The sequence below is a fragment of the Podarcis pityusensis genome (assembly GCF_964106645.2).
Source record: "Podarcis pityusensis genome assembly, chromosome: 1".
In the NCBI taxonomy this organism is placed as follows: domain Eukaryota; kingdom Metazoa; phylum Chordata; class Lepidosauria; order Squamata; family Lacertidae; genus Podarcis; species Podarcis pityusensis.
In genome coordinates, this window is record NC_138028.1 from 139,040,610 (window position 1) to 139,062,532 (window position 21,923).

At 47.2% G+C, this 21,923-nt stretch overlaps 1 long non-coding RNA gene and 1 pseudogene across 2 annotated transcripts; one reads left to right on the forward strand and one right to left on the reverse strand.

Annotated features, from left to right (window-relative positions):
- Nucleotides 1-1,860: 1,860 nt before the first annotated feature.
- Nucleotides 1,861-17,140, forward strand: LOC308485021. Its single transcript, XR_013990306.1, has 2 exons — nt 1,861-1,951; nt 16,873-17,140. It is a non-coding gene; the product is annotated as an uncharacterized lncRNA (long non-coding RNA).
- LOC308463341 (indoleamine 2,3-dioxygenase 2 pseudogene) lies at nt 14,104-16,155 on the reverse strand (annotated as a pseudogene). Its single transcript has 3 exons — nt 15,971-16,155; nt 15,330-15,487; nt 14,104-14,825 (listed from the first exon to the last, which is right to left on the reverse strand). The product of its transcript is annotated as an indoleamine 2,3-dioxygenase 2 pseudogene (transcript).
- Nucleotides 17,141-21,923: the final 4,783 nt, after the last annotated feature.

The window sequence follows — 21,923 nt, forward strand, 5'->3', positions numbered from 1 at the left end:
TCGCCATGGACAGCGCCAAGGTTCTCTCAGTGTTGGACTGGAAGAGCCCGCGCAATCGGAAGGAGGTCCAGCGGTTTGTCGGTTTCGCCAACTTTTACCGCAAGTTCATCAAGGGGTTCGCGATGCAGACGGCGGCCATTACCGACACGCTCAGCTCCAAGAAGAAGAAGTTCATCTGGACGGAGCAAGCGGAGCAGTCCTTTCAGAAACTCAAGCGTCTCTTCTCGTCCGAAGAGCAGCTACTGCATGTGAATCCCAGCAGACCGATGAGGGTTGAAACGGACGCCTCAGACAGAGCCGTGGGAGCAGTACTGTTGCAGCAAGACCCGCATGGGGACTGGAGACCGTGTGCCTTCTACTCCAGGAAGCTCAGCAAGTCAGAGCAGAACTACACCATCTGGGACAGGGAGTTGCTGGCCATTCATGCAGCATTCAAGGCGTGGCGGCACTTCCTCATTGGAGCCAAACACACAGTGCAGGTCCGCACGGACCATAAAAACCTGGAGTACTGGCGCACGGCAAGGTTCCTGAACCAGAGGCACATACGATGGGCGGAGTTCTTTGCGGATTTCGACTTCAGGATAGAGTACATCCCAGGCGACAACAACATCATGGCGGATGCACTGTCCAGAAAGCCGCAATACCTCGAGGAGGCGGCACCAGCGGCGGCCAAGCACATTTTCGCACCGAAAGCGTGGGCGTGCGCTTCAGCAACCGTGGACCTGGATGCTGTACGTCGAGCACTGCAGGAGGACCCCTTCGCACAAGCCAAGATGGAGGAGGTGCACAGGGGCACGGCGGAGGACGACGAGTTCCAGATACGCGACGGATTGCTCATCCGCAGAGGGGCCCTCTACGTACCGGGAGACGGACATGGACGTGTTGGGGGAGGACCTTGGGTTCGAGCACGGCGGCAAAGAGATGGAAGCAGAGGAAATTGAGGTCGGCAAGAGCACGGAGGACGAGCCGGACTTATCCGGCTGGATGCACGCCATGGGGGACGAACTGTATCCGGCACTCACCCCCACAACGACGGAGCACCCAGTACCCACACCTGAAGGAGGGGAGGGGGGAAGGGGGGGCTTCGAGGGGGGGATGGATGTCAGGGGTTCAGGAGCAGAGGCATAGGAAAGGGAGGAAATAGAGAGCGAGGGGGAGGAGTCCGAAGGAAATGTTAGCGATGACAGCGGTCCGAGGTCTCTGAGTCTTTCCAGCGAATCGGAAGATTCACAGAAAGGGGCTCCCATGGTCAGAGCAAGGGGGGTGCCGAGGGGGACACCCCAGGAAGAAGGGGCCAGAGGGGACTCAGAGAGCAGCAGTTGGAAATCAGGACCAGCGTCCACACCAGAGTGCAGTAGGGGGGAGGAGTCCCAGGCATCGGGATCAGGCGGCGCACTGCCAGTGGGAGGACATGAGTCAGGATTGGCCACGCCTCCATCGGGGAGCGAGGAAACGGTCGAGAGGAAGGTTGAAGGCTGGGCGCGCACGCCAAGTTCAAATGTACAGGAGGGCGGCGCAGTTGGCAGCCCGGATAGGGAGCCAGGTCCCAAAGCCCGCCGAAAAGAGGGGGAGGAGTCAGGGGGGTCAACGTCAGCGTCAGAAGAATCCAGGAAGGAAGGGACCCCGGGGGGTAGCAGGACCCAGAGGAGAAAGGAGAGACGCAAGAGGTGGAGTAAGGCTAGAATCTTAAACTGGTGTACAGGGGGCGGAGACTCAGATGGAGCTTCGCCGATCTAACCCCTAGACGTAGAGCTGGGGCGCTGCGGCTTGAAAATGGAGACTGTACTTCAATAAAGACTTTTGTACATTACTGCCGGCTAGCGTTGGTCCTCTGTGAGCTGGGACCTGGAGCCAGCTCTGACACCCAATAACCATAGCAAAATACAACATAGGATGGGGGTAAGCAATATGGTTCACTCCAGATGATCAGCCTCAGTTATCATGGCCAATGGTAATTTTCTTCTTATTTATTTTAGGGGCTTATTCTAGTTTTAGGAAATATGAAAATCTGCCTCCACAGATAAGAGCAGCTTCATGAAAAGGAGCTATCTACTTGCAGTGGATCAAATACTAGAGGATATACAAATGTTGTTTGAAGTCAAAAGATTTCCCTTCTCTCTGTACTCAACAATCACATCTTCTAAGGGAGGGGATATTGAAACTACTTGCAGAAAAACAGATATTTTATTATAAATTGACATGGATATTTGCATTGTCAACACAATGTTCCTTGTATGTATGTATGTATGTGTCAGGGGTTCAGGAGCAGAGGCAAGGGCAAGGGAGGAAACAGAGAGCGAGGGAGAGGAGGCAGAAGAAAAGATGAGTGATGACGACGACCCGAGATCTCCGAGTCTTTCCAGTGAATCAGAAGATTCACAGAAAGGAGCACCAGTGGCCAGGGCAAGGGGGGAGCCTAGGGGGACACCCCAGGAAGATAGAGCCAGAGGGGACTCAGAGGGGAGCAGTTGGAAATCAGGACCAGCGTCACCGCCAGAGAGCAGGGAAGAGGAAGGGCGCCAGGGATCAAGCGCTGGCAGCTCACAACAGGGGGGAGGGCACGAGTCAGGAGTGGCCACACCTCCATCGGGGAGCGAAGAAACGGTCAGACGGAAGGTGGAAGGTTGGGCGCGCGCGCCAAGTTCAAATGCACAGGAAGGTGGCGCAGTAGGCAGCCCGGAAAGGGAGCCAGGTCCTAAAGCCCGCCGAAAGGAGGGAGAAGAGTCAGGGGGGTCAGCGTCAGCGTCAGAGGAATCCCGGAAGGAAGAGACCCCGGGGGGCAGAGGGACCCAGAGAAGAACAGTCAGGCGGAAAAGGTGGAGCAAGGCTAGGATATTAAGTTGGTGTACAAGGGGCGGAGACTCAGATGGAGCTTCGCCGATCTAACCATTAGACGTAGGGTTGCACGCAGCAGCTTGAGAATGGAAACTGTAACTCAATAAAGACTTTTATTTAATGATCGCTGGCTAGCGTGATCCTCTGTGAGCTAGGATCTGGAAGCAACTCTGACAGTATGGGTATCTATGAAACTTCATCTGTGGATGTTTGACCATACCAAGCTCAAGGAAATGTTCCTGAATGCAACCCAAAGCCCCTTCTGCGCAATCATGAATTTGCATCAATGTTACATATAAGCACATTCACCAAGCAGCAGATACGAACAGTTAACCAAAACAAATCAACCCATTTTTTAAGCACATTTCTATTGCATTTATTGTGATAAGAAACTTACAGACATTTGTATCTAGATTCCAACTTATATAAAATTATTGTTGTTTGAATGGGAATAATCTTATTGCTTGATGGAAAGTACTGCAATGGATCTGGTAATAACTTTTCTCATGGAAGTGGATGCCATTATGCTTTTTAACAAGTAAGATAAATTTGCATGAGGATAAAACAATGCTCTGTAATATTTAAATCTCATTGGATGGAGGCCACACAAATGCAAAATGGAGACCACTCAAGTGAGAACAATAAAACTCCATTTACGGCAGAAGTTATATTTCTTCCTATGGGCTACAGGGATTCATTCTAGTTAGAATATTTTATTATTGTAATTGTAATTGTTATTTAAAAGTAGCACTATATTTCTTCTAATACTTGAAATACAGTGTTGGTTCCTGACTTTTTTTTTTGCTTCATGTTGGGTGGGACTCATTTCCCTTCAGTTCAGTGTTCACGAGAGGCAAGGTAAAAACTTTGCAAATTTGTATACATATATGTATATGGTAGGGACGCGGGTGGCACTGTGGTCTAAGCCACTGAGCCTCTTGGGCTTGCTGATCAGAAGGTCAGTAATTCGAATCCCTGTGACCCATTGCTCGGTCCTAGCTCCTGCCAACCGAGCAGTTCGAAAGCACGCCAAAAAGTGCAAGTAGATAAATAGGTACCGGGACTTGCGGGTTAGCGCCATCGGCGAATGGCGGAGTTCCTCCAACCGGAGGAACTGGCTCCGTGGAAACTGGGTCTTCCCGCCGCGGCGAAGGTGGGGACCCGCTAGAAATCCCAGGCGGAGGAAGCCTGGGAACGTGGGGTTCGGCAGGGCACCAGGAGCGCCTCCCCTACTCACGGGGAACCCCATTTCGGGGTTCCGGAGTGAAGTGGGGTGAGTGGCGCGGTGCTGCGAACTGATTGCTACTTTCACGGAGTGAAGCCGCACAGCCATTGCCGGAGAGCGCTGACTTTTTCCTGTGGACAATTGGATTTAAAACAAGTACCCGTGAGTAGAAACGGAAAATTGGATCAAGAAATACCCTAATTTGGCACCGAAGCGGGAAGGTTCAAACAGGAAGTCCGCCTTCCGCTTTTTGTACATAGACTGAAGCTAAAGCCTTGTAAGCTAAAGTCCGGAAAGTCGTTAAAAAAGTCTAAATTTCCTTCATTTATAACCACTAAAACCCCCTTGGAAGCAGGAGAAAAGGGGGGGATCTTTGTTTAAGCCTGCAGGAGAGGGAGTGAAGAAAGATAAGCTTCCACCGACTCAAACCTGGGAACGGGGGGTCAGAGACAGAAATTGTTGGAGAGGTTCATTGACTGTGAATGGAATACTTTAACAGATAGCTAAAGAAGAGAAATAAACTGATTCCAATGTTGCCTTTTGCATTCTAAAGAAACAAAATATCTGAAAAATGAAAGTAATTTTCCTTTGTTGGACTTGCCTTAAAAAGATGGATACAAATAGAAATTGTCTCCTCTAGAGGGAGCTTGTTAAATTGTTGCTGCAGTCTACTTGAGGACTCTACAGCTGTGAGATTAAGATCGTGGGACCAGTCCTTTTGACCTCGAATAAAAATGAGCTGGGAGGAAGTTTTGGTGCTTGCTTTATGCAAGACAAATGCTTTGTTGGAACAGATGCATGAGAAGATGGATCTGATGAATGAGAAAACGGATTTGATGACTGTTGTGGTCAATAACTGTGGACAAACAGGGAATATTGATACAGAAACCATTCAGGGACCAACTCAGGAACCTGTATTGATGGGGCAAGTGCAGAAGATAATGGAGAAGGTTGCGGTTGCACCTCAAATAATACAAATGGAGAGATCCGAGGCCCTGCAGGAGCATAAGCTGTTGTCTTTGAAGATTGAAGTTGGAGTGGGCCAGGGGGAGTCTGGAGCTGAGGAGGTTCTTAACTTCGGAGGGACTTTGAAATATGCTCTTAAATATTTTTTGGATTGCATTGATGACTGTGGGGAGTGGGACTGTGGGAAATGGGCTGGTTTGATGAAGGGAGATGGAGATAATATTGGGCTGGAACTTCCCAGAGACCTACTCCTCAATGAGAAAGGAAAGAAATTAAGAAAGAGACCAACAAAAGACAAGGAAAAGTGCAGGTATAAATAAGAAGAAGAAGATCTGCAGAAGGGACATGGAAGAGACTTAAGAGCCTCGGATATAAGATTACCGGGTTGATGGACTAGATGGAATGGACAGTAAGGACTGACATGACCCGAGACCAGGAAGAAGAGACGCTGGATGAAGATTGGAAGAAAATTTATAAAGAAAAATTTTTATTTAGGGAATTAGCCTAAAATTAACGAATATTAGGGAAAATGTTGGAATGAAACTATATGGCTTTAATAGAAATGATATAAGGAGTTATGTATAATTGAGTATTAAGTTTCAAGCTCTAAGGTATTTTACGGTAAGATAAGGTTAAATAAATTAAGGCAATTTGAATAACAGAATATGGGGAAAGATGGAAAGGATTTGTTGAGTTAATTAATAGGTTAAATTGTTAAGATAAATTATTCAATAAAAATTGAGAAAGATGGAAAGAATTTGCTGAAATAACTAATTAAACTAGAATACAAAAAGGGAGGTGTGCAGAGGTCAGTGAAATAAGGAAATGGAAGTTAAGATATGTAATATGGGATTTGTGTCTTTTTTTTGCTTTTTTTTTGCTGTATCGTTGTATTGGTTTTTATGCTTTGTTTTTTCCCCCTTCTTTTTTATGTATTGTAGTGTTGTTTCCTATTTTTTCTTTTTTTTTCTGTAATTCTGAAACTTTTAATAAATATTATTATTATTATTTTAAAAAAAAGATAAATAGTGTAATAAATGTAGGGGTTACTCGTGCGCAAGTTGGTGCCACTCCTGGCTAGTTTGCCTTGTCAAACCTTTTCTGTCTGGACAGCCCTACACTTCGTGGCTGCTCAGTCGCTAGCAGAGTCCGTCAGTGGGCGTTTCTTAAACCTTTTCCAGCATAAAAGTTGTTTGACTCCAAGTCTCCTCCTACTCTCCCTGCGCGGAAGTCTTCTGCGCAGGGAGGGCGTGGGTAGCGGAGGACCCGTGCTCTCCTCGCTGATCTCCGGCGAGGAGTCCTGGAGCCCCCTCGCCGATTCCCCCATCTGCCCCCCCTTTATCCCTGGTGTTACGCTGATTTCCTTCCCCAGCTGGTGAGCCGCCTCTCCTCCTGCTGGGCCCTTCTCCAGCATCGCTTGAGAGCCTCGCCTCTGCCTCTGGCTCCGATGTCAGTTCCCTGACATCCACCTCCCCCCCAGGACCCCCTTCACCCTCGGCCCAACCTTTTGATCCAACTTCGTCCCTTTCCTCGGCCGACGATGCGGGGAATCCCCGGAAGGAGCTGTCGCCATCCTCTGAGGACTCAAAACCCGCTTCCCACCCGCTCCGATCTCTCCCCGCAGGGTGGGCCTCCCAGTCTGATTCTTCTTCCTCCGAAGCCTCTCCTCCCTCCTCTTCGGAGGCAGAAAAACCCACAAAATCCTCTTCATCGTCTGTGGTTCCAAATTGCTCCTCCCAGAATCTTGCTAGTGGTTTGGGTTTGTCCGGGAACAGGCTGTGGAATTCCTCCACAAGATACCCGTCATTGATTGCCTCCGCGGGAACCCACGTGTTTTCCGACCCGGGTTCTCCCTCCCAAGCTACCAGGTACTCCACCTGGCGCCCTCGCCACCTTGAATTGAGTATTTCCGTGGCCCGGTTGTGGTGTTCCCTCTCCTCTATCTGCGGGTGTGTGGTGACTTCGCCTTCCCGCCCCGGGACTCCCCGCCCCTCCCTGTACGGTGAGAGTAGGGACCTATGGAACACCGGGTGTATCTTCATGCTGTCCGGCAACTTGAGTTTGAATGCCACGGGGTTCACCTGCTGTGTTACCGCAAACGGCCCCAGCCGCCTTGGCTGCAACTTCTTGCACCCCCCCTTAAAGGGTAACCCTTGGGTTGACAACCACACCCGGTCCCCCACCCGTATGGTCTCCCCTTCTCTATGGTGCTTGTCTGCCTGCCTCTTGTAAATATCCTTGGCCAGTTCTAAGTTCATCTTAAGTTGCTGGTGCAGGGCCTCCATTTCTTCCACAAACTGCTCTGCCGCAGGTACGCTCCACCCTTCCTCCCCACTCCCCGGGAAGGCCCTGGGGTGACACCCATAATTGGCCATGAACGGGCTCATTCCCGTGGACACATGTTCAGCGTTATTGTACCCAAATTCAGCCAGCGCTAGTTTCTCTACCCAATCGTTCTGCGTTTCGCTGACGTAGCAGCGTAGGTATTGCTGGAGTACGCTGTTCGCTCTTTCTGCTTGCCCGTTGGTTTCCGGATGTCTCGCCGTCGAGAAGCTCACCTCTACCTGCAGCAAGCTCATGAGCTTCCTCCAGAACCGGGAAGCCCTTTCCCCCTTTGCCCTTTGGCAGCAGTCGCACCCCCATACATATTCCCGCACATCCTCCCTCACCCTTGGCCACCAGAACTGCCTGGTGATGAGCATCATGGTTTTGTGCTGTCCAAAGTGCCCAGCTGTGGGGTTGTCGTGGAGTTGTTTGAGTACCTTTCCCCTCAGGGTCTCCCCCGGTACATACAGCGCCCCCTTATAGTACAGCACCCCTTCCTTTTCCTCAAAGCCCGGCCAGTTCTCGTTTCCCAACCAAGGCCCCTCCACACACCCATCGGTCCTCGGGGATCACGTGTCGTATCTCCGGTGGTCCCTCTCCTTCCATGTACTCCGGCTTCCGGGAGAGAGCATCTGCTCTTATGTTTTCCTCTCCTGGCATGTATCGGATTTCGAAGGAAAACTTGGAGAACTCCTGTGCCCATCAAATCTGTCTCTGGTTGAGTACTCCAAGTTCTTGTGATCAGTACAAACCTGGATCTTGTGCTGTGCCCCTATCAGCAGATGTCGTCATCGGCGAAACGCCGCATAGATCGCAAGCAGTTCGCGGTCGTACACCGTATAGTTTTGCTCCAACTTGCTCAGCTTCCTCGAGAAAAAGGCACACGGCTTCCATTCCTGCTTGCTCCTCCCTGGCTGCAAAAGAACCGCCCCAATGGCTCTGTCGGACGCGTCGGTCTCTAGCCTCATGGGTTTTTCCAGATCAACGTGCAGGAGCTGCTCTTCCGAAGCGAACGCCTTCTTCAGTCTTTCAAAGGATTGCTGGGCACTTTCTGTCCAGACAAACTTCTTTTTGCTACTGAGACAATCTGTGATGGGCGCTGTCAAGTGGGCGAAGTTCTTGATGAACTTCCTGTAGAAGTTGCTGAACCCTAGGAACCTCTGCACGTCCTTCCGGGTTTTGGGGGCCTTCCATTCCAGCACCGCCTGCACCTTGCTTGGGACCATAGCTAGGCCTTTGTCTGACAACTTGTACCCCAGAAACTCGACTTCTCTGGTGTGCAACTGACATTTTTCCAGCTTGACCCACAACTGGTGCTTCTGCAGTCTCTTTAGCACTTCCCTGACATCTCTGACATGTTGCTTCTCATTGTCCGAATAGATTAAGACGTCGTCCAAGAAGGCTACGCAGTTCTTGTACAGCAGGGACCCCAACATGTGGTGCATGAAAGCTTGAAAACAGGCGGAGCCCGACTGTAATCCAAAAGGCATAACTAAGTACTCAAAGGCCCCCAGGGGGGTGAACATTGTGGTCTTCCATTCGTCCCCCTCCCTCATCCTAATCAAATTGTATGCTCCCCTGAGGTCCAGCTTGGTAAAAAATTTTCCCTGCCTCACCCGTGTTAAAATGTCGTCAATCATGGGCATTGGGAAGGTCACGGGTTCTGATACCAAATTTAACGCCCTAAAATCTACGACCAATCTGGGCTGGTTAGTTCCTTTTTTGTCCACAAAGAACACTGGACTGCCCCCCACTGCCTTTGATTCCCTTATGAACCCCCTCTTCAGGTTCTTGTCAATAAACTCCCGCAACTCCTTCATCTCCCTGTCCGACATGGCATACAGTTTACCCACTGGCAGCTGAGCCCCTGGGAGCAAGTTGATTTGGCAGTCAAAGGGTCTATGGGGGGGGTAGTCTATCCGCCTCCTTCTCGCTGAAGACCTCCTGCAGGTCAGCATATTGTGGTGGCACCTCCCCTTTCGGCTCTACCGCTATCCCAGCCACCCTGGCCACAGTCATCCTTGGGGTTTCCCCCCCCTAGACAGTGCTCCAAGCAGTAAGCTGACCCAAAGGTGACCGTCCGCTGATGCCATGCCACTACTGGATCATGTAGTGCCAGCCAGCTCATCCCTAATATTATTGGGGGTCCTGCCAGTGTGGCTACGTGAAAGGCAATGGTCTCCGTGTGCCTGGAAACCCTCATTCTCATTGGTGGGGTCTGGTGCGTCACTTCCCCTCCCAGAAGCTCCCTGCCATCAATGGTGGTCACTTGCAAGGGAAAATCCAAGGGCAGCAGGTGGAGCTGGTGCTCTAGGGCGAAGTCCTTGCTGAAGAAATTGCAGGAACTGCCTGAATCCAACAGCCCCTTCACCTTGACTGGGTGCCCATTCGGGAGTTCTAGCACCACTTCTATGGCTATGGCCGCTCTGGGGGGGTCTGGCTGGGGTACTTCTATTGGCTGCTGGCCTGGCTGCTGTGCCCGCAGAGTGGCAGCCAAGCGTTGGCGTTTCCCTGCTCCTGCCCCTTCCCCCCCCTCCTCACCTCCAGCAGCTCCCACCATTCCTTGCCAGGCCTTTCTTTGAGGGCAGACCCTGGCAAAATGTCCTGGCCGCTGGCAGAGGAAACACTTCTTATTAGTTTTCCAATCCTTTCCCTCCCTTTTGCGACCTTCACTGGAGTTTGAAACCTCCCCCGCGCACGCGCCATCAATTTCCATTGGCTCTGCTGGCGGGGAAGGCTGCCTCGGTATTTCAGGAATGCGGTAGTCATGGCAATGTTCCCATCTCCTTTCGCTCTTCTCCTGAGCCCGCGCTTCCTGTCTTACGCCAATCGCAAGCACAGCCTTGGTCAGCTGATCCATCGACTGCGGGCGGGGCACGCGGGAAAGCTCGTCCTTCACCGTTGGGGACAATCCCTCCTCAAACAACATCTGAATGGGTTCCGAGTCCAATTCCCACCCGAGCCGGTGGACTAACATGGCAAAGCGCGACCAGTAGTCTCTAACTGACTGGTTCCCCTGTTTACAACCCATCAGTTCCCGCCGAGTCACACTTTGCTGCACATCACTGGAATACATCGCATCCATCGCCTGGAAGAATTTCCTCAGGTCTTTCAAGGTGGCATTTTGCGTCGCCATTAGGGGCCTGATCCATTCCCTGGCCCCATCCTGCAGATGCCCGACAATGTAGGCCACCCTCTCCCCATCGTCCGCAAAATACTTATGTTGCAGTTCCAAAGCGTATTCTATTTCCGTTCGGAACGCGTTGTAGTCCTGGGGCTTCCCCCCCAAACTTGTGTACCAGTCCCGGTACCTTCCTTGCTACGGGGGTGGGTCTGACCTGTGCATCGTGAGCTCGCCTTTCTTCCAACCGCGCCGTGAGAAGAGCCACATGCTGTTCCAAATCTCGGTTCCTCTCCACCAGATTTTGCACTCCAGCTGCTCCCTCCGTGGCGCCGGCTCCTCCGGTTTGGCTCATTCTGCTGCCTGCCTGTCGCTGCGCACAAGCAACGTCAAAGACTGACGGATTGCTGTAATAAATGTAGGGGTTACTCGTGCGCAAGTTGGTGCCACTCCTGGCTAGTTTGCCTTGTTAAACCTTTTCTGTCTGGACAGCCCTACACTTCGTGGCTGCTCAGTCGCTAGCAGAATCCGTCAGTGGGCGTTTCTTAAACCTTTTCCAGCATAAAAGTTGTTTGACTCCAAGTCTCCTCCTACTCTCCCTGCGCGGAAGTCTTCTGCGCAGGGAGGGCGTGGGTAGCGGAGGACCCGTGCTCTCCTCGCTGATCTCCGGCGAGGAGTCCTGGAGCCCCCTCGCCGATTCCCCCATCTGCCCCCCTTTATCCCTGGTGTTACGCTGATTTCCTTCCCCAGCTGGTGAGCCGCCTCTCCCCCTGCTGGGCCCTTCTCCAGCATCGCTTGAGAGCCTTGCCTCCGCCTCTGGCTCTGATGTCAGTTCCCTGACAAATAGGTACCGCTCCGGCGGTAAGGTAAACGGCGTTTCCGTGAGTTGCTCTGGTTTCGCCAGAAGTGACTTAGTCATGCTGGCCACATGACCCGGAAAAACTGTCTGCATACAAACACCGGCTCCCTCGGCCTATAAAGCGAGATGAGTTCCACAACCCCAGAGTCGTCTGTGACTGGACTTAACTGTCAAGGGGTCCTTTACCTTTTTTATGTATATGGTACTGTGAAATGGTACTGTTTTGGAGAGTATTGTGGGAACTTTTAGCACTTAGCAGTTCTTTTGTTCTTAAATGGCCTAAAATTAATCTATGAAATTAAAAAATGTAAATAAAATACTGTATTAACAGGGGAAAGAAGATTTTATTTAGAGTCCAAACGTCACTGTTTTTCTCTCTTCCAAACACCATGCTAGAAAAAGTTAGAATTAAAAATTAATCTGCTAAGCGTTGTTTTAAGTGATCCTGATTGTACATTATGGAGATTACCCAGTGTTAAATAGATTTATAATTGTTAGGAAGCTGATATTCCTATTAACATCATGTATATTTAATTGCTTCTTTGGAGTTAGTTGTAAAAATTGATTCTTTATTTTTGTGGTGTGTGCACAGGAAGTTTTAAGAAAAGGCAAGGCTTGTGTGCACCATTTGCTTTAATTGCCTAAGACCTGGGGCCCTGAGACCTCCATTGGTCTTGGGACAATATAAAGTCTGACATGTCACTCTGCTTCTCCTTCCAAAAATAAAATTGTTAAGTAAGTGATGCCAGTGAGACAGTTGGGAAAGGGGGATAAGTACAGGTAAGGTCTGATACAAGAACAGGAATTGGGGGAGTATGGACATCTTTATGGCTGCTATATAACCTAGCCAGCTTAAGTTTAGGTTAGGGTTGCCATATTTAGAAGAGCAAATAAAGGACAATTTGCTAGTGGGGTGGGTGGGTGGAAAAGTGCATGTGCTGGGGTTACCAGGCGCTGGAGTGACATCGGAGGGAAGAACGCAGCAAAATTTGCATGCAAAATGGGGGGGGCATATAGAAAGAAAGAAAGCTGCCAGTTTAATAGTTTTGTTCAATATTAATAAGTTGTTTATTTTAAGAGTGGGGGAAGGATTTAGATACCTACCATAGTGAGGATCTGAAGGCACATGTAAAAGAGGGGGAAGTGTTGCAGCTCACTACTTCTGTAAGCAAAAGATCCCAGATTCAATCCCCAGCATCTCTTGGTAGGACTGGTAATGATTTTTGCCTGGAAAGCTTCTGCCAGTAAGTGTTGGCAATTTTGATCTAGATGGACTAATGGTTCTGATATGCTTCCTATATTCTAAGAACCGACAATGGATTCCAAAGCTGTGGCATGTGCTGTTGTTGCAGAATCCTAGTTCTGTAATTTGAATGACTGCTAAAAATACCAGAAAATTAAAGTTTGGTTCAATTGCCCTTTCCCCTTACTTAAGATGGGCTGTTCACTTTTTTAAAAAATAATGCTTTTAAAGCTCTGTATGTTTATCTTTTAAACCATTAATTCATCAAATACCTTTCTTAAATGTCTGGAAAAGAATAGCTTTCCATTTGCAAAAGAGCTTTCAGATTAGCCCCACTATAAGATTATGCTTTGCCAAAACTGGGTGTGCCTACTTGGGACACCTGTTCGCTCTGCTTCATCAATTTTGTTCAGATTTTATTTTTAGGGTCTCAAACCCACCTCTAACGGGGGGAACAAGTGTATTGGAGGAAAGGCTGTAGCCAGGGTTGCCAACTTGAATAAAATTTGAGGGGCAGGTCAGCCCCCCCCCTACTTTATCATTAATGACATGACATGGTGCATGCACATACTAGCTGTGGAATCTCGACTGTAATGTTTTAATTCATCTCGCCTCTTGTTCAGATCAGATATGAAACAAAAAGCCCTCTCCATGAGAAGACTTGATTAGTCAAACAAAGCAGGGAGAAATCCTTTACTGGGCAATTAAATTCACTTAAAACCAAGAATTGAGAAGAATGGCCTCTGGTTTCATCTATCAGTCTTTCAGGATGATGGATTTATCATGCAAGGAATGTGCAGTTTTCATTCATTTGTTGACTTTAAAATAGTCAGCATTTAAATGAGCATTTCCCCTAATATAGCTAATTTCTGCAAGCAATTTCCCCTAATATAATGCATTTCTGTAAGTTATTTTCACAAACACCTTTATTTTCAGAATACACATTCGTGTATTTTCACAACTTTGTGAAACACATTTGTGTTTGGAGAGTTGCATCTCAAAATTTTGCATCTCAAAAATTAGAGAAGTGTGAATTTTGAAGGATAGTGACATGTTAATTCACTTTTTGCTGGCACTTATGGGCTCCCTAGCACCACATGGAGCTTGTTCAGAACCCTGAAAAATAAAGCAAGGGCTTCTTCTGGTTGCTTGGGGGGCATCTATTTTGGAGGGGGAGGGCAGACACTGCTTTGTGGTGGGGGGCATAGGAATTTTGCTAGCTTTTTTTGCGGGGTGGGTGGGTCTAAGCATTGCCAGCTGCTCTTGTGAGAAAGTGGTAAACTGTGGCACCCATAATAGTTTCTCAGTTTTCCTGATGTGCTTCCAGGGCCAAAAAAGTTGTGCTTTATTTTAAGTAGGTAAAGTCAAGTCTATGTCTGGTTTAAAAAGAAACAGTTGCATCCAGTGTAGAGCTAAGTAACTCATCCTATCTGTGCAAGTTCGCTTGCACAATGGAAACTCCCCCCTCTTCTCACTTCCCCTTGAATTTATTCTAGAGTTCCCTTAGCATCCTCCCCCCCCCCCCCCGAGCAGATTTGGAGAGGGCAGGGGTGCACATGGGAGCTGGGAATGGGGGGGAAGTGCTGTTGCACAAGCAGAAATCCTTGCACTGCCACCTAAAGGTGGGAGCAGGGGAGGGAGAGAGTTTATATTTGTTCAACTGACAGCAGCCAGGGAGCAGATTGAGCAAGCTCCTAGGTCAATCTGGTGCTGCTGTGATGAGATGTATCCAGTTTCCATTTATATTATAGTAATTATTTCTACCTTTCCACCGATACATATAGATGAGCACATAAACATTTTGTGCCAATTTGGTTTTTTTGTTGTTTGTTTTTTTGGGTAGTGCTACGTCATTGGCCATCCTAGCTTAACCCCCAACGCAGAAAAAGCGCAAGCTTTTAAAAAGTTATAATTGCTTCTTTTGTCGTGTTCCGGACACTCTTGAGAAAGCTCAGAATCCCGGAGCCACCTGTCCCTCTCTCTTCCAGGAAAGATGACGGGTTTGGAGAAGTGGATTCACTTGGCTTCGCTTTGGCGTTGCGAGCTGCTGAAATGATGTACTTGGTGACCATGGCAATGTGGTAGGTCCTCAAGTCAGAAAGGGCTGCCACACACATGTTATATGCAGAACAGAGCTTCTCCTTGCCAGAGGATAGCACATGACTCCTCAGTGGGGGAAGCGACTGGATTTCCTCAATGAAGGCCTGATGGTGAGGGGGCATGTACTCCCTCATTCTGTGCAAAAATGTGGCTAGCAAAGGACACAGAGAAGATGAGTGAGTAGGATTAATAGTTCAACAGTGTGTGTTAATAAATAAATATTGTACTGTTATGCAGCAGGAATGGGGGTGTTGCTGGACTCCAGCTCCCATCATCTCTGCCCATTGGCCATGCTGCTTAGGCTCATGGGAGTTGGGAGTCCAACAATGTCTGCAGGCTCAACATTTTCCCCATCCCAGTCAGGATGATAAAACCATACCTGGTGAACTATACCATTTCAGACCAAGGCGAATAAACTGTGTGTTTGTCTCCTCTCTTTTCTGTGATCCTTTCCTACATTGGTAGCCAAAGTTGGAACTTCAACTCCCATCATCCCTAACCATTGGGCTATGTGAGCTAGGGATGATGGGAGTTGTCTACAGCATCTGAAGGGTGCTTATAAGGTGCATATTGACTGTGCATATTGAAAAGGGAAGTGGTCACCTATACGTGTGGGTTTCCATGCAACCAGGGTTCGCAATCATGAATGCGTTGCCTGCTGCCATGTGTTGGAGGCTGGAGCCGTTGCTTCCTTGGCAGCCCTTCATCCAGCAGTACTGGCTTGCCCCCACAACTGCAGGTGCCTGGGGCCTCACGCAATCACCAGGTTCTGCACACATGCCGTGGGGGAAACGCTCTACATCTCCATGCCCCCTGGCATGTGCTTGTTATGTTATCAAGTGTCGGCGTGCACATGGTGGGGTGATGTAACATGTGCACACCAGGGCACCCATGGCTCCTCTACTGTGTCGCCTCTACAGTGGCCTCTCAGTGAATAGGGTTAGGGTTAGAGTTAGGAAGGAACTGGCAGCGGCTGTACTCTGGGATCTTCTGGGTTCTGCACCTGCCAGGCATGATTCAGAGTGGGCCCCTTCCCACCCCATGATGGAGTTTGAGTCCCACTTCAACTGTCAGGTAAGGCTGATTTGATCCCCCTCCTCTTGTTCTCAATCTAGATATTCACTCATTCCTTCTTCCTTGGGGCAGGGGTGCACCATTTTGTGGTTCACTTCAGGTGCCAAAATGTCTTGGGACAGCCCTGCCACAGACCATCTACACAAACCACATGCAGTGCATGTATGTCTCCAGTTCATCAAAGCAACAGACTTACTGCTTTCCAGAAAGCAACAGACTTACTGCTGGATTCCAAGAAGTTCGTCAAAGGTGTGCAGTGTGGTGCTTTGTGCTGCACTCGCCCCAGAGTACACCAGAGGCTTGTCCGAGATACCCTCATAGATCAGCCCTTCTGGCAGGGCAGGAAGTTCCTGCAGCCAATCCAGAGCCTCACTGTCTGCACGCTGAGGTAAACCTGGTGCGGCCATGGATGGAGAGGGTGGGTGGCAGGCGGGCGGCAGGACATACGCATACATAAATTAAACTGGATATATGATTGTTTAACATGACTGAGAATCGATCAGCCAGGGACTGAGGACTTTGAGAGTTTACGATCAGAATGTGGAAAATATGAAAACAACAAGAGGGCAGAAATATAACTATCTGAGATGAGTTCTTCAGAGGTCCAGAATATGGGAAGTCCATGTGAAATTTAATAATTAACAATTCGGATTGTAATTTGGTTGTTTTTTAATTTAATTTTAATTTTTGAATTGGATTATGATTTGATTTGTTATAAATTGGAGGTTCTTAATGGAAAATTAATAAAAATAAATAAATTCAGTGATTTGGATGTTTGGAGTCACTAAGGCCATTGGTATGAAATTTCCCACTCCCCTTTCTAGCAGGGAAGAGGAAGAATCCGGTGGCATTTACCAGTCTTTTGGGGCCTGTTAAAGACATTCCTCTTTCAACAAGCCTTTTAGGTTGAGATTTTTTATCCCAGTTAGTATCTGTAATTGATTAGAATTGATTTTATGTATGTGTTGTTGTTTTAATGCTTTTAATGTTTTAGCTGCTTTTATACAATGCATACAATTGCATTTTAAATAATTTCAAGATGCCTTGTGGGAAGCAATTCATAAATGAAATAAAAAGTTATCCTTGATGTTTTCACTGTGGACTCACCTCAACTTATTTTACAGGAAATGATGCATAAATGGAATCAAATGCATAAAGAAATAAGAGCTGCATGTGTGGCTGTTTCTAGAGTGCGGATTTTCTCAAGAGTGTACCCCTGCTTGTCCCTCTACTCCTACTTGGAAAACATTTGGAGAGCAAAAAGTATACATGCTGTACTTACCCAGAAAAGAAGATCTGTATCACACCGTAGAATATTGCAGGATCCACGTAATCTAGGAAGTGAAGCACAAAAACAAAACTGGATCAAAAATAAATTTCACATTTCCAAAACTGGTGAAGTCAGTTTATTTATTTGTTTTATTAAATTTATATCACACCCTTTCTCCAAAGGAGCCCATGCAGAAAACACATCAATACCAAAACAAGACTAGTGAGATTTCTTGAAACAGTTGAAAACAATATTCTAAAAACGCCAAAAAACTGCTCCTATTCTCAAATTAATAATTTCAGGGGTGCCAGGGGCAGGACTTTCAGCTCTCAAATGCTGAAACAGGAGTGTTTTAAAATTTCTCCTAAAAGCTAATAATGAGGGAGACTGACACACCTCACTATGGAGGGCATTCCACAAATGAACGTTTCACCAAGAAAGTCATGTGACAGGTCACTGCCAAGCAGGCAACTCACAGTGGCTGCATTGGGTTTCCCTTGCTGATCCTATCCAGTGCTAGTTCTACTCAGAGCAAACCCATTACTAACTTAGGTTCATTCATTTCAATGGAACTACTTTGAGTAGCTGAATCTGCACTTTCTTTTTCACAGGGCAGTAATATTCTCAGGAAGTTGAATTCTGTTGTCAGGATCACATCATGAGACTTTTCCATATTTCTGCACAATCGTAGTCTACACACACAACAGTTGTCTTTTAGATAGCCAGCCTGTGGTTCTTCAGGGGTCTTTGGACTCCATTTCCCATCAACCCCACCCAACATGGGCAATAGTCAGGGATGATGAGAGTTGTGTCCAACAACATCTGGAGGGCATTTGCTACTCCCATTTTAGAGTGCATATCACTTTTATGCTATTTTCTCCAGCTTTCTACCTTTTCTGTCCTTGTGCTATGAATGGCTGAGCAATAGTTTGTGAATGAAAGTGGGAAATATCAAGCTTACCATGCATTTTCTTCAACACCCTGGCCATGTCTCTGAGACTGCTTGCCACATCCTGCAGTGCTTCTTCCAGGATTCTATTGTCAGGCTGAAGCATGCCATTAACCACCTGTGGCACTGCCTGTGATAATGATAATGATAATAATAATAATAATAATAATAATATTATTAATAAACCTTTATTGTCACTACACCACCTGTGTGCAGTGAAATTAAATGAGCCCCCTCCCCCCCACATACAATGTAGGAGGCAGAGAGGGGTTGGATACAGACTTTTCATTCTAGAATCAAAGTGAACTGAGCACTTGTGCTTTCTATGCAATCAACACACAACTGAGATCCATTGCACATTGTTTTGCCCCTGAAAAGCGTTTCTTGAGAAACTAGCTTCATTCCAAAAACAAAAGCTTATTTGCAGTTTGATTCTGCATTGCCCTGCAGTAAGGCCACATTCACACTCATACATTTAAAGCTCTATGACGCCAAAAGTCATGGCTTCTCCCAAAGATTTCTGAGAGCTCTGACCTCTTAAGAGTGCTGAGAGTCATTAGACAACCCAAGCTTAGTACATAACAGTGTAAAACCATTCTGGGAATTCTAATTCTGAAAGGGGTCTCTCCCAGCAGTCTTAACAAACTAAAGATTGCATAATTCTTCGGGGGAAGCCATGACTGTTTAAAATTGTATAGTATATGGTGTGAATGCTGCCTGTGCATCCATCTGAAAACAGATCAAAATAGGCGGGGCATTTCTGGCAATGGAGTGTGTGTATCCACAATGATGTTGTGATTGCAATAATAGCTCCCTTATTCACCTAGGACACGTGCAGGCAAAAAAGGCTTGGGTAATCTAATCAGGGGGAGGGTAAACACACCCACCCTTGTGGATGACACAACTTTCTGCAGTTTCTCATTTTACCACTCTTAAATTGACTTTACATTTTTGCTGTGATCTGAGGTATTTTTAAAAAAAGGCTCATGGATTTCCGGTGAGGCAAGAAGGTGGGCGCCACAGCAGCATGGAGCTCCTGAAGACAGCCAGCTCCAACTGCGCTGCCTGGCTGGCCTCCAGTCTGCCAGGGCCGCCACTGCTACCACCGGAGGGGAACCGGGAGTCAGCGGGGGAAGCCGTCAAGACTCTCCCCAGTGACCTTGGCCGTGCCGGTGTGGTAGTGGCCCAAAGGCCATAATGAGTGTGATAATACGAACCCCTATAAATCCTTGAGTATGCTTCTAATAGAGAAGTTATGGTAACCTGTTGTTTATGAAACTGATGATTTGGCAAGTCGCCGTGCCCCACTGGGACAGAAGGACAGCTAATACGTCAATCACAAAGATACAGTTCATAAGCTAGAACATAAGTTGATACATGGTGCAAATGGCTTCCCAACATGCATACTAACACAATCACGGTGAGAATCAAAGTTTAGTTAGCAATGCTTATTGCACATGTGTATTAAAGATGAAATGAGGTAATGACGTACATGATTGGTGAAAACTGAAATCCTTTGTTTGAAATGTTATAAATACCCCTGCCCAGACCCTTGGGCAGGGTTGCAGTTTTGCAAAAAGATTCGACTGTAACCTATTGCTTTGCAATAAACAACAATGGACTCCTAACTCCTCTTGTCTCTGAGTTTTATTGGCGTAACTCAGAAGATAAGCCATTTTTGGCTTACAACACCGGCACCAAGAGCACCCAACCAATGCCCCGGCAGAGCTCCAGGGCCTGAAGGCCTCTGAAGCCAAAGGGAAAACAAAGAAAAAAGTGGCTGCCGCCACTGCCACCGACACTAAAGAAAGAGGAGAGGTAGGTGAGAACCAGGAGGGCCAGGGAGGATTTTTTACCTCTATTTTTTCTAACTCCTAAGAATTAAAATGGAGGTGCCCAGAAGGGAGACCGGCCACTTCCTGGGATCACCACTTCAGCCCTGATTTTCTGTCCTTCTAATTTTTATTCTATTATTATTATTATTATTATTATTTCTCATTTTTTATATTAAATAGAAAAAAGAGAATAAAATAAAAATCTGAGTCCCTGTTTGTTTTTTTGGGGGGGAATCCTTCCTCCCCCCACCTTCCCATTACTACCATCAGCCTCTTTTAAAACATAACTTTTCCATTCCCCCCTCCTTTCCCTCCTATTTTATTTTCCCCCTCTCAAAGCGAGTTTCTACATATATAGATATATTTTACTTTTATCATTTGATAGTATATATACTACGTCCAGGCACCACCACCTCAACATCTTCAGTTTCTTCTTTTCTTTTTTCGGTTTTGTTGTTTTTTGCTTTCTCTTTCCTTCTTTCTTAGCTCTTAAATTTCCTACTGCCTCCTTCCTCTCTCCTTTCTTTTATCTCCTTCCCCTCCAACAAATAATAATAATTAAAATAATTAAAATTACAGACCTATATCTCCCCACCCACTTTCAATAGTGGTCACCTACCTCATACATCCATAACTTGGACCACCACTGCAATTTTTTAATCATTACTGTTACTATTTCCACCCTCATCTCTCTCTCTCTCTCTCTCTCTCTCTCTCTCATTTTTTCGTCTTTATATTTTACTCTAACTTCCCTCCTTTTTTATCCCTTTTTATCCCTTTATCTCTTCCTCTCTCCCTTTTGTCTTTGTTTGGTTTGGTTTGGTTCCTGAACACAACCCTGCCTGTCTTAAATTTTTAACTCTCTAATCTCATTTCCCACCCTTAATTGGACCCACTCCTCCCCATTGTACGCACGGGGGTATCCAAAATTAACCCCACCATCCTCCCTCTGGCCCCACCCCATCGGTCTCTTGCATCTCTGCCTTTTATGTCACCCTTTTATGTCAACTGTTTGTCTGTTGGTCTACTTGTCTGTCTGCTTGTCTGTTGTGCTCTCAGTACTGTTCACCCACACCACTGGGACAACTATGGAAACCCCAGAGAAGCCCTTAAAACACATCCCAGACGTGACAAAAATGGCCATCTAATCCAGATGCTCTGTAAAAGCCACCAATCAATAATGTTCAGCAACCCAACAACACCCAGGAACCACCACTACCACAACTCCTAACCATAACACGCTCCACACCAAAAGGACACCATGCAGATCTCAAACCAAGAGCATCAGGGAGATCGAGATGGCACCAACCAGGGAGATGGTGAACAGCACTGAGAGCACAACACACACACCCAAATGACAACAACCCAACAACAGAACGAGACCAGAGGGAAATGGAACTGAGATTAGCAGAACTACTGAAGACCACAGTGTCTCCCCTACAGATAATAATCAGTGACCTGACCTCCAAAGTGGGAACTCTAGAGAACAAGAAGCAAATGCAAGAAAGAATAGTAGAGCAGTACCGAGAGGAAAACACATGTGTGAATAATAAATTGGCTGAACTGGTAAGCTGCCTGGAAACAGAAAGCACAGAAATGAGAATCAAACAAGTGGACATTGAAGATTGCTGTGGACATTGCAACATTTGCTTCTGCAACTTTCCCGAAAAAGTGGAGGAGAAAAGCCTAGCAGACCTCATAGTACACTGGGCACAGTTACCCCATTCAAGACCAGGCCCGCCCTCTGTCCCCCAAGAACAGTATTTCTGTCTTGTCAGGAATCAAGAATCCATTAGCCGCCATCCATCCTCCAACCGCCTCCAGGCACTCGCACAGGACCTTCACCGCCTTCACTGGTTCTGATTTGAAAGAGAGATAGAGCTGGGTATCATCTGCATATTGATGGACACCCAGTCCAAACCTCCCAGCAGCTTCATGTAGATGTTAAAAAGCATGGGGGAGAAGACGGAACCCTGAGGGCCAAGGGGTCTGAACACTCATTCCCCACCACCACTTTCTGTTTTTTTAAAAAAAGATATTTATTGAGATTTTCAAAATGTTACAAAAAAGAGAAAAAAATAAAATAGAAGCAGAAGAGAGTACAAAGGATAAAAATAATTA